Source organism: Perognathus longimembris, chromosome 12, assembly GCF_023159225.1.
Source record: "Perognathus longimembris pacificus isolate PPM17 chromosome 12, ASM2315922v1, whole genome shotgun sequence".
Taxonomy (NCBI): domain Eukaryota; kingdom Metazoa; phylum Chordata; class Mammalia; order Rodentia; family Heteromyidae; genus Perognathus; species Perognathus longimembris.
Genome location: NC_063172.1, coordinates 13,105,719 through 13,118,877, shown reverse-complemented (window position 1 = coordinate 13,118,877; position 13,159 = coordinate 13,105,719). Strand labels below are relative to the sequence as shown.

The 13,159-nt window shown below is 43.8% G+C and overlaps 1 protein-coding gene across 3 annotated transcripts in view; it reads right to left on the bottom strand.

The window, feature by feature from the left end:
- Positions 1-13,159, bottom strand: part of Fbxo32 (F-box protein 32) — a 41,668-nt gene that overhangs the window by 16,394 nt on the left and 12,115 nt on the right. The gene's annotated exons all lie outside the window — the stretch shown is intronic.

Here is a 13,159-nt window from a genome sequence, read left to right as displayed (position 1 = left end):
TGTGGATAAAAATAGAAGTCGCCAGGCTTAGAATACAGAGATATTTTTCTCTTCTAATCTTTGCTTTTGAGTCACATGACCCATAGATACAGACTGAAGGAGAGAGAGAGATAAATGGCAGCTAGGGAGACTAGGCAATAAAAAGCAGATGCTCAAAGCAAGAGACAAATGGGAGTAATTCAAAACCCAGGTTAAGCTGACTATCTCATTGCTTTTTTTCCACCCCTTTTAAATATAAAGAGTTTTGGCTTCAGCCAAGGCTGTTTCCTTCTACTTTTCCTACTTGGGCAATCAGAGCTGACAGTACTCTGAAAGGAACGAAACCTCCCATGACCTGTGAAAATCTGAGCTTTGTGGAATCGTCCCAGTGGGAATGGTTTTGCCCTTACTCAAACTTCTCCCCAGCAGTACCCAAAAGCTCATGTTCGGCAACCATGTGCATTTTCCAAGGAAGGGGCAATTCTTTTTCAGACAGTTCCTGCTTATGCAGTGGTTCAACAAACATGCCACTTCATGAAGGTTTCTGGCTGCATTTGCATTTACATTTTTCAAGAAAGAGAGAAGGCAACCCTAGTGAAAGAGAGAAGTTCAGCAAGGCACAGTGTATTCTATGTATCTCTTCAGAGACAAGGATGTCACTGTGGTGAAGATCTAGGATCCCTGTAGCATCACTCCCCACCCTTCCCAATCCTAGGCTTGAACTCAGGGCCTGCACACTGTCCCTGAGCTGCTTTTGCTCAAGGATAGTGCTCTACCACTTGAGCCACTGGTCCACTTCTGGTTTTCTGGTGGTTAACTGGAGATAAGAATCTCATGGACTTTTCTGCCTCAGATGTTAGCTTTCTAAGTAGCTAGGATTATAGGCATGAGCTGTGATTATTAGCAAGTCATTAATTCTCTTGACATCTTGGTTTTTTTCATCTCCACTAATAATATTTACAGTCCTTAAGGCTGTGGTGAGCTTTATATAAGAGAATGCATACAAAGTACCAAATAAAACTGAGGTGTTAAATAAAGGTTGGTTGGTTGCTGAAGGATTATATTCTTTCCTACAATCCCCACTATTGACAAATGAAAAAGAACTATAATAACTGACATTGGTGCAGCCTTCATTCAGTCTTTTTTTGTTTTTGCCAGTCCTGGGCCTTGGACTCAGGGCCTGAGCACTGTCCCTGGCTTCTTTGTGCTCAAGGCTAGCACTCTGCCACTTGAGCCACAGTGCCACTTCTGGCCATTTTCTATATATGTGGTGCTGAGGAATCGAACCCAGGGCTTCATGAATACAAGGCAAGCACTCTTGCCACTAGGCCATACTCCCAGCCCCTTCATTCACTCTTTCTTTCCTTCTATAGGAACATTCCATACAGATGTGGAGTGATCTTAAAAGGAAAAAAAAAGCAAAGAATCTATTTTCAAAAGTGAAACATTAGATTGTGAGGTATCTTTGGAATCATCCTGTTCAACCCATTTCCCAGATGAGCACATGAGAATGCACAGAGTAAGCCTTCTGGACCATTCCATAACCCAGGAGTAGACGCAGCAGTGTCCTGCCTAACACAGGAAAATGAAGAGGACACATATCATGCTTTTCAAGAGTCATCGTACAAAAGGGTGATGTAAGTGAAAACAAGTTCATCAGAACAAAGGAAAACCAGGCCTCCATTGGATTCCGGCTTAGTAAACTAGACCTAGAGAATCAAGACTCCTCATTTCTTAGCATCTCTGCTACTTGGAAACTTCTATCTGCTCAGGCCCTCAGCTGACTTTGTCTCAGGCTTATTAACATGGATGATGATACATGTTAGGTTTTGCAATGAAAGCTGAACAAAATAGTAAAATGGAATGTAAAAAATGGGCTGGTTGCTGGCAGCTCATGCCTATAATCTTAGCAGCACAAGGGCTGAGATCTGCAGGTTGTGATTTGAAGCCAGATTGGGCAGGAAAGACCATGAGACTCTCATCTTCAGCAATCTATCAAAAAGCCAGAAGTAGGACTATAGCTCAAGTGATAGAGCTCTAGCCTTGAGCTTAAAAGAAGCTCACACAAAATTGGGCTGCAAAAATAGAAACAAAATAGAACAACTCCCACCCCCACGCCAGGAGTTGGAAGGAAAAAAGAATCAAATCTGCCCTACCCCTTTGCATCAATGTCTCAGTTCAGAATACTACAGCTTCCCAGACATTTAAGCATTGTGTCCCTGTAGCCCTTTGGGTGCTTGTCAAACCATATATAGACTCAATTTCTGGAGCATAATTTTACTTAGTATTGAAAAAAAAAAGCCCCACATGCCTATCTTTCTGGCCTGGCTGCTGTACTTTTTACACGTGCGGATTTTTACACATGCAGGGAGTAAGAAGGACTGACTGGGGGAAGGACATGGGACTGTTAGGAGACTCTGATGTTGTAAGGCTAGAAGTCAGGAGCTGACAGGGAGGCTAACAGATACCAGAAATCAAAACACCAAGAGAGGCCACATCCCTGGACAGTGCACACCGAATACTCTCTGCCTGTCTGGTTTAGTTCTGTCACCAGCCAGCACGTGACAGTCAAGAGAACAAGTGAAAAAATAAATGGTACAAAGGGATTAGCCAAACATTTCATTTATCACTCTGACCAGCATCAAGATCCAGAAGGCCAAGCTGGTGGTTTATTAATACCCAGAGTCTCACATGACCAACCCAAAGCAAGATGAAAGAAAACAAAAGCCCAGAGCTCATTCTTGCAGGGCAGTGGGCTGAGCACTGCGACTCCTCACTGAGGCGGGGCAAGGGTCGAGAGACAGCGCTCGGCCTGAAATCCATCCAAAACCCACCGCCCATGTGACCACTGGCTCCCGAGGATGTCCGTTTGAATCTCATCTGAAAATGCACCAACCACAGGGACAAGAAAAGTGAAGGGCATGACTGTGCATTTAAGGGGAAACAAAAAACCCTTTGGACTGGCTGAGATTTTCTTTGACTAAGGCGGGGGCTGGATACAGTAACAAACATTTGTCAACTGAGAGCAGAATGATGTGTCAACTCCTCTGTCTCACCCTATCTCAAGAGAAAGTCCCCCTGTTCACTGCCAGGCAGCTATAGGACCCTGGAATAGGAGAGCTAGGATCTCTGGCTTGGTGACCTTTACAGCTGTCATTCATGTGGCAAGTATTTTTGAGTGTGTACTCTATCTTAGCATTGCCGGAGGTGACAGGGTTATGACGATAAAGACATATGATCTCCAGACTCATCTAGTCATCTAGCAACTTTTTTCTTTTCTTTTCCTACCCCCACCTCCTGCCTCTGTGTGTGTGTGTGTGTGTGTGTGTGTGTGTGTGTGTGTGTGTGTGTGTGTGTGTGTCTCATACTGGACTTGAACTCAGGGAGTCATACTCTTCCTCAGCTTTTTTTTTTTTTTTTTTTTTTTTTTTTTGCTCAAAGCTGGGGCTCTCCTTTTGGGTCACACTTCTACTTCTGGCTTTTTGCTGGTTAATAGAAGGTAAGCACCTCAGATTTTTCTGCCTGTGCTAGCTTTGAACCTTGATCCTCAGATCTCAGTCTTCTGAGCAGCTGGGAATATAGGAGTGAGCCACTAGCACCGAGGTCTGTTTCTTCATTTCTAAGATGGCAATGACAAGACTACCCATATCTTAGGATGGTTACATGAATCAAGTGAGATAACTATATAAAAATCCAACTGTATATACTAAACATAAGGCATTACTACTCTAAGTAACTCTTCTTGCAAATTATAGTCTTTTAGGAAAGATTAACATTGATGTGTGGGTTGGCAAATTTCTTCTGTGAAGGACCAGACAGTACATGTTTTAAAGCTTGTGAGTCCTCTGGTTTCTGCATCAATACTCGGCTCTGCAGCTGTAGTGTAAAAGTAGCGGTAAACAATATGTAAATGAGTGTGCATGGATATATTCCAATAAAACTTTATTTACAAAAACAAGAGAAGGGCCAGATGTGGACCCTGGACCAACTTCTGGTATATGTCATCGTCAAGTATAAGATTGAGGGCTCCAGAGACAAACTGTCTCAGTTTTTCCATATAGAAATGATGCACAATAATAGCACTCACTTCACAGTTGCTGAGATTTAAAGCCTTCCTAAGACACAATTGTGCCTGGTACTAAGAATATATTCAATAGACTATTATCATTGGCTTGTATCATAATACAGAGACATTGTCAGATAAAATTATTGCCAGGCAGATAATAGTGAAGTAAATTAAGGCCCCATATTTCAATTGTATGTGTTGCTACCTAAATGCTTTCGGATTTTCATATTCCTTTGTAATCTTTATGTTTGTGACACATAGTTACACTTGGCATGAGGTCTTGTTTCGCTAAAAGCAATGGGTGTTTCCTTTGTGTCAGGGGCTGTCCTCAGCCCAGGGCGGTATGTTTCCCACTTGACACTGAAGTTCAGAGAGGTTACTTACATCCCGTAAGATAACTAGCAGTAGAAAATAGTGGAGTCAGGATCTGGTCAGGAATAACTACTTCAGTAGCATAAAGACTTCAGTTTGGCAAGGCCAATGGATTTTGCATGTAGGGCCAAAATTTACTCCGAATACAACAGTGATATACCCTAATAAAATACAATAGCCAGATCGTTACATTCTGGGGAAGGAGTTTTGTTTGGTAATATTGAGGTTTGAACTCAGGACTTTATACTTGCTAGGCAGGTGCTCTACCACTTGAACCATGCTCCCAGCCCTGAGCCTGGACATTTATTTATTTGGCCAATCCTGGGGCTTGGACTCAGGGCCTGAGCACTGTCCCTGGCTTCTTTTTGCTCAAGGCTAGCACTCTGCCACTTGAGCCACAGCACCACTTTTGGCCGTTTTCTGTATATGTAGTGTTGGGGAATCGAACCCAGGGCTTCATGAATACAAGGCAAGCACTCTTGCCACTAAGCTATATCTCCAGCCCGAGTCTGGACATTTTTATTTGAACACTATTCTGTGACTGGCAATCAGCCTTTTCACATTAAGGGAGAAATAGTACCCAGAAAATGTAACAGCATGTTTAGGAGGAAGCAACCGCTTTGAGTCAACTATGAAGCTTACTTACTACATCGGGTGATGTCAGGAACCAGCAGGCAGTGTTGTGTTGTGTGACACTCATAGTAAAAGCACAGAATCTGTTCTGTTTATTTCTGTGTTAAGTGAGCTATGTGCCCAGGGTTTATATCTAGCAATTTGTTTACCATGATGATGGAGTCAACTGGACTCCTTGTCCTTAGCCACAAGAGAAAGAGCAGAGGAAAATGTCTTGGTTGAAAATGGCTGTTTTCTGCTAGGCAAATTTGAGCCTAGGTGCCAATCATTTGTGGCTGTGTTGAGGAAGAGGCAGGAGGTGAAAGGGAAGAGGGAGGAGGGCTCTGGGGGGGCCTCCTCCTGAATTCCACAGTGTCACTGCTGTGTGGTCTGCATGCAGAGCTGGAGCTGGCGAGCGGTGCAGAGAGAGTCATTGTGCAGTGAAAGGGGCTGTGCTACTGGAGAGAGGATGGTGGCTACCACATCCCCTAAACCACATCCTGCCCTTCAGCTTCTTCTCATGCTACTTTTGGAGAGGATGAGTGGGAGAACAAGCTAGTTGCAAGCAATGTTGTACAGCAAATCGCAGAACCAGTTTGAAGGGATGTGTAAAAGGTGAACAGGCAGAAGAGAGGCTTCCTCTTACTTAGCTTAAAGATAGGTTCTTAGCTGGGGAGCTGGGAGCTCACGCCTGTAATCCTAGCTACTCAGGAGACTGAGATCTGAGGATCATGGTTTGAAGCCATCTGGGGGCAGAAAGGTACTTGAGACTCTGATATCCAATTAACCATTTTTGCAAAAAGTAGGAAGTGGAGATATGACTCAGGTGGTATAGTGCCAATCTTGAATGACAAAGTCAAGTAAAAGTATGAGATCCTGAGTTCAAAAGACTAACACGGGCTGGGAATATGGCCTAGTGGTAGAGTGCTTGCCTTGCATACATGAAGCCTTGGGTTTGATTCCTCAGCACCACATATATAGAAAAAGCCGGAAGTGGCACTGTGGCTCAAGTGGCAGAGTGCTAGCCTTGAGCAAAAAGAAGCCAGGGACAGTGCTCAGGCCCTGAGTTCAAGCCCCAGGACTGGCCAAAAAAAAGAAAGAAAGAAAGAAAAGAAAAGATCAGCACATACACAAAAAGAGTGTTCAGTCTAGAAGGGAGCTGCAAAATAGTTTATCCAAAGGCCCCCTGCTTTGAATGAAGTGCTTCATGATGGCCAAGTGACACAGCCAAGGTCAATGGTAGGCCATCTGGACTGTCAGGTTAGCCTTCACACGATAGGAGTGGTCTGGGAGGAAATCACTCATAATACTACTGTTCGCCAATGCTTCCCAGAAGGGCAGGGAGGCTAGCAATTGTGCTTTAGGAAGTAACAACAAGAAGAGCAGCAATCCTGCCCACTTGTGTAAAAGATCAAAACCACACTGAAGTGAACTATGAGGCTGTTGTCCAAGCATATTCTATCCTCCATAGGATATTGCTTATAGAATATAATTAGTCTCCAAATTCCTCCATCTCCTAGGATGGGGGTGGGGCTGGACAGCTTACTTAGAAAACCTGCCGGCATGATCAAAGGCAGGAGAGTCTCAGCCTCCAGAAGCTCCAGCCTGGTCTCCTGTGCTTGAGACCCACGCTTGTGCCCACAGGCAGGCTAAGTCTTTCATAACAAGCTTCCGGTTACATTAGGCAGTACCCCTGGCAGCATGAAGTACAATGGACTTCCAAGACCCTTATTTACTCAATGGATAACACGGGTTACAAACCTGGAAAGTTCTGCCCTGACTTTGAGCTTAAGCACTGACAGGTTGGAAGAGGAAAAAATTCAGCGGCATTAATCATCTACAGGCATGTCAAGATTGGGTAAATATTATGTGCAAGTGAAACATCGAACTGAGGGAGTTACAATAAAAAGGGCCAAGTTTATACAGATTAACTGTATCATCAGCCAAGAGAAACTTGCTCTTTATCTTTCATCTAGCCCAATTATATGTGTGTGCATGCCAACACATGGAACTTGAACTCAGGACCCGGGCACTATCCCTTAGCTTTTTTTTGCCTAAGGCTAACACTCTACCACTTGAGTCACACTTACACTTCAGGCTTTTTGGTGGCTAAGTGGAGATAAGAGTCTCACAGACTTTCCTGCCCAGGCTGGCTTTGAACTGTGTGATCTTCCAGTCTCAGCCTCCTGAGTAGCTAGGATTTTAGGCGTGCACCGCTGTTGTTGGATGCTAATAGCATTTCAATTGGATCCAAAGCTCTTTGCTAGCTGGCTGTTGCTGTTGTCATAGTGGGCCTCCTTCCTGCTATTCCTATACCCCTAGCTTTAAGACTATCACAAGAAGGTCATCAAGTGTGTTCAGTGTTGAACAAATCCAAAATCACTGTGTCCAGGGAGCCTGCAGGAAGGGCCAGGCTGCTTGTGGACATCGCGGCCCTCCGGGCTTGGCAACTGCTTCTCCTTAATTTAAGGCATGGGGTTTGAATTTGAGTCATCAGGCCACATTCAGCTTTTCGTTTGCCAAACCACCAGTCAACTTATTTTGGAGAATGTTTTTTTTTTTCAGGGGTGGTAGGAATGCAGCAACTTGCTGGAAATATTCATAATAGACCTAGAGTGATAGTTTAGAAAACAGAATGTGCATCACTGGCTGCAGTGAGTGGTTCAAGCCCGTAAGCCTAGCTACTCCAGAGGTTGAGATCGGAGGGTCATGGTTCGAAGCTAGCCCCGGCAGGAAACGCTCTGAAACTCTTATCTCTGATTAACCAGCACAAAGGCAGAAGTAGAACTGTGGCTTCAGTGATAGTGTCCCAACATTAAGGAATAAAGCTAAGAAAGAATGTGAGGCCCTGCCCGAGTTCAAGCCCCAGTACTGGTAAACAAACAAATCATGATATGTATTGGTCCAGGTCACCTATGATCCCAGCAGGATCATAGAGGCTGAGATCTGAGGATCACAGTTAAAGCCAACCCAGGCGGGAAAGTCCTTAACACTCTAGTCTCCATTAGACACACACACACACACACACACACACACACACACACACACACACACACACACAGAGAGAGAGAGAGAGAGAGAGAGAGAGAGAGAGAGAGAGAGAGAGAGAGAGAGAAAGCCAGAAGTGGAGCTGTGGCTCAAGTCATAGAGTGCCAACTTTGAGCAAAAAAGACCTCAGGGAAAGCACTCCAAGACTGAATTCAAGCCCCAGGACCTGAAAAAGGAAAAAAGACAAGGCAGGCTGCATTCTTCATGTGTCCAGCAAGCAATGTGATTAAGGAGGGATAACACAGGACCAGTAGTCAGAGTACCATGTTTTTTAATTTTTTTTTTTTTGCCAGTCCTGGGGCTTGGACTCAGGGCCCAAGCACTGTCCCTGGCTTCCTTTTGCACTTGAGCACTTTGCACTTGAGCCACAACGCCACATTTGGCTTTTTCTGTATATGTGGTGCTGAGGAATCGATCCCAGGGCTTCATGCATACTAGGCAAGCATTCTACCACTAAGCCATATTCCCAGCCCCGAGCACCAGGTTTTGGTCCTGTTTTCTCCCTGCATCCCTTCCTAGGCAATCTGGTGCAGAGGCCTTAATTCCCTGACCTCTGCTGCTTTATCTTTAAAACCCACTGATAACAGCTACCACTTGTGAGTACTTTTTTTTTTTTAGCTACAACAAAAAAGTAGCTCTACAGGTATGGAATTAGTTGATAGAATTGTAATTTCATAATTGATAGAATCAGAAGCTTTAGACATTATGACTTTCTGAAACATCGTTTTCCCAAGGGACTCTCTTTCTTCCTTCTTCCTGTACCTTGATTGGCACTGTCTGGCTGGTCTGATGATGTCACACAAAGTAGACACACACTCCTTTCAAGTCTGTGCAAACTCCTGGCCCAGCCATATTTAAACAATCATCACCAAGGCTTATGGGCTTCTCATCACACAGTGAATGTGCTGTGAACTGCTTATCTTTCTCAGTGTAAGCACAGCTTTGAGATCCTCACTTCCATTTCAAGACTTGTTCAGGATCATATAGAAGTAGCACATGGGAACACCATCAGCAGATCCTGAATACTAAAGCACATCTAGACTGTTCTCTGAATGGACAGATGCTCTGCCTGCCTCTCTCCTTCTCCCCCGAGTTCTACCCTTACTTAAAGTTCCATTCAAAACTAACCTTCCTTGGAAGCTTTTCTTGGACATCCTGCCCACAATCACCCTACATTCTGAGACTTCATAGGCCATCCACTCTATTACAATACTGGTACTTTTCAAACTCTTTGTCATATGTGTTGGCTTAGATAACTTCCTTTAATGTTTAACACCACCAATTAGAAGGTTGCAAGGGTCAGCATTATTTTATCCTGTAAAAGGCCAGATAGAGCATATTTTAGAATCCAATTCCTATTTAGCACAGAAAAAGCCATAGATAATATCTTATGAATATGCATAGATGTACTTCAATAAAACTTTATGGACACTGAGATCGAAATTATACATAATTTTCATGTGTTAAGAAATATAGGGGCTGGGAATATGGCCTAGTGGCAAGAGTGCTTACCTTGTTTACATGAAGCCCTGGGTTCGATTCCCCAGCACCACATATATAGAAAATGGCCAGAAGTGGCGCTGTGGCTCAAGTGCTAGAGTGCTAGCCTTGAGCAAAAAGAAGCCAGGGACAGTACTCAGGCCCTGAGTTCAAGCCCCAGGACTGGCCAAAAAAAGGAAATATACTTAATTTTAGTATAAGCCAGTGGCTTATGTCTAATCCTCACTACTCAGGAGGCTGAGATCTGAGGATCACGGTTCAAAGCCAGCCCAGGAAGGAAAACCCATAAGGTTCTTATCTCTAATTACACTGAAAACCTGGAAGTGGAGCTGTGGCTCATGTGGTAGAGTTCTGGCCTTGAGTGAAAAAGCTTAAGAGACAGCATTCAGGCCCCGAGTTTAAGCCCCAGAATTGGCACAAAAAACCAAAAAGAAATATACTTAATTTGTACAAGTTAGCTTGTAGGCCATATGAAAATAAGTGCTTGGCTATATTGGCCTGAAGACCACTAGCTTGATAATTTCTGCTGTAGATTTAAGGCAGACATCTTGAACTCAGGTCCTCAGCTGTTGCTTGGTTTTTCCACGCAAGGCTACCACTCTACTACTTTAGCCACACATTCATTCCTGGCTTTTTGTTGGATAGTTGGAGATAAGAGTCTACTGAATTGTCTGACCAGGCTGGCTTTGAATCTCCCTCCTAAGATCTCAGCTTCCTGAGTAGCTACGATTGTAGGTGTGAGCCACTGGCACCAGTGAGTCTTACCTATTTTATCATCTTATTTCCTTACTGGCTGGCAGAAGAACCAAATGAAAACAGCACAGATTTTGGAGTCATTTGTGTCTGAATTCAAGGTCCAGTTCCATTTTACATTGACTCAGTAATAGCAGATATATAATCATTGGCTTTTGTTTTGTTTTGTTTTCTTTTCAGTGCCAGTACTGGTGCTTGAACTCAGCCTGGGTGCTGTCCCTTGAGCTTTGTTGCTCAAGGCTACTGCTCTACCACTTGGGCCACACCTTCACTTCCTGGCTTTTTGGTGGTTACTGGGGGATAAGAGTCTCACAGACTTTCTTGCCATGGCTAGGCTTCTAACCAAGATCTTCAGATCTCTGCCTCCTGAGTAGCTAGGATTACAGGCGTGGGCCATTGACACCCAGGTCTATGAGCTTTTTAAGCCATTAAAAAAAATTGGTACCGTTCACTTTTTAAGATCTTAATTCCTTTTTCCAACAACGCAGCTTTCTCAAGTGACTCAGTGGGGGAACAGAGTTGTTTTTGGATAAATGTCAGTCTTTTCCATCATTGAACCTCACTGGGAAGATGCCCAATATTTAAAACATGCAGAGCCACGCGAAGCACCTTCGAAGTCCCACTGAGAGCAGGCAAGTTTTTGCCTGACTGGCCTCCAAACTGATAGTTCCCATTGTTCACCAGGAAAGATGGCTTAAATCCTACTTCCTTCCTGAGAAATGTTAGAAGAAATTTGGAAACCTATATAATATTTTTCACACCCATTATCTTTAATCTCCCATTCTTATTAAAAATGCTTTGCTCTACATATGGTTTCACTAGTTCTATGGAGCGACAAAAGGATTCATTTGGAGAAAGTGTCACAACTCATAAGCTGTTAACTTTGGCCCACGGTGTGAGATGGGCCACTCTCTTCCATCACTGAATTCCACACGGATTGCAGTCACACCCCACAAGTCATATCTAGACTATAATGCCTCTGTGTATATTGTTTAGAAATGCCTATTAGAAAAGATGAGATTCAGGTGTTGTAGGTAGGAAATGTTGGGGGGGAGCAGAGCTGACTCCATTTTGATTATCAGGTCAACCTGACCCTAAAATTCTGCTTCTGTAAACGGCTTAACTTGTTTGTTGCTTGCTCTACCCCCTGCGTCAACCCCCTACATCTGTGCTACGCTTTTACCTTTCTAAACCCCAATTTGAGGACTGCTCGGGGGGGGCACGGTGGCAGCTCCCAAGTCTGCACTGTGTCCCTGGCCAGATGGCCAGTGGCCCTGGCTGGTCAGTTTGCTTTTGCTTCCCCAATAAACCCATCTTTTTGCTTGAGATTGTCTCTGAGTGGTGAACTCTTAGAGGGACAGAGACTCCCCTCCCTTGAACCCCTTAACAAGGTTCCAAACTCTTTTTTGTTTGTTTTGCCAGTTCTAGGGCTTGAACTCACGGCCTGAGCACTGTCCCTGGCTTCTTTTTGCTCAAGGCTAGTACTCTACGTCTTGAGCCACGGTGACATTTCCGGCTTTTTCTGTTTATGTGGTGCTGAGGAATCAAGCCCAGTGCTTTGTGCAAACACTCTACCTCTAAGCCACATTCACAGCCCTCTTCCTTCCTTCCTTCCTTCCTTCCTTCCTTCCTTCCTTCCTTCCTTCCTTCCTTCCTTCCTTCCTTCCTTCCTCCCGCCCTCCCTCTCTCTCTCTTTCTCCCTCCCTCCTTTCTTTCTTTCTTTCTTTCTTTCTTTCTTTCTTTCTTTCTTTCTTTCTTTCTTTCTTTCTTTCTTTCTTTCTTTCTTTCTTTCTTCCTTCCTTCCTTCCTTCCTTCCTTCCTTTCTTTCCTTCTTTCTCTTTTTGAGCTGGTTTACAGGCTTGAAAATTTATTGGGATCACCTGGCAGATTTGTTCTTTAAGTGGCAATACCTGGGTAGCACCTTCAGCAAATCAAATCCCAGTGGGCCCGTTTGTAACACCCAGCCAAGGCAGAGAGCCACTTTCTCCTCTGGCCACGCTGTGCCTCTGTAGTCAACGCTTGGCTGCTGTCCCCAGGACCCAGTTTCTAGCCCTGTGGTTGGCTCAAACCCTGGAAGCCTCTGGGTCTTGAGATAGAAGAGAAATGATTTTGGCAAGTGACCCTCCACAATAGGTTGTTGCATCTATGTATTTAAAATCATCTTTACCATGCATAGCTGAACTTGTATTCACTTCATTGAGGGGTGGCTAGGGGGAGGGAACTGGGGCAGTGGGCGTGGGGTGAAGCCCATGAAAATGACATGAAACTTGTAGAAGTGTAGAAGGGGTAGACTGCCATGAACCAAAAGAAAATCATATAAAAATCTTTCTGTGTTATATCTCAAAACTTTTCAGATAACAAAGATTCTCTGAAATGTTTGTGCTATCTCACATTTTCACATAGTACTACTGGCTCTCTCTTTTATCACCTTTGAATATATCTTTTTGTTTGGAAGATGACTGCCAGCAGGAATGTAGGAAAATGTTAAAAAAATATGTACTTTGGCTTTAAAAGCTTTAAACTTTCCTCTCCCTCCTTCCCCATCCCCCGTGTCCTCAAAATTGGTTTAGTTCCCTACTGGAACCAAGTAATATTGTATCATTAAAGCATCATTAAGTCAAAGTGAAAAATAAGGACAACGTGTTGGTAAGCTACTTGGTAGAGTTGGTTTAAGGATAAAAAGAACCTATGAGACGTATGTTGAGTTCCTAGGAAGAAAAAAACCTCAATACACAGTGCCTATCATTAAAATATTTTAAGTTCCCTATAAAAATAACATATTATTTCTCAAATTACAGAGGCTTCTGACAGCAAAGGGGAAAATGATTG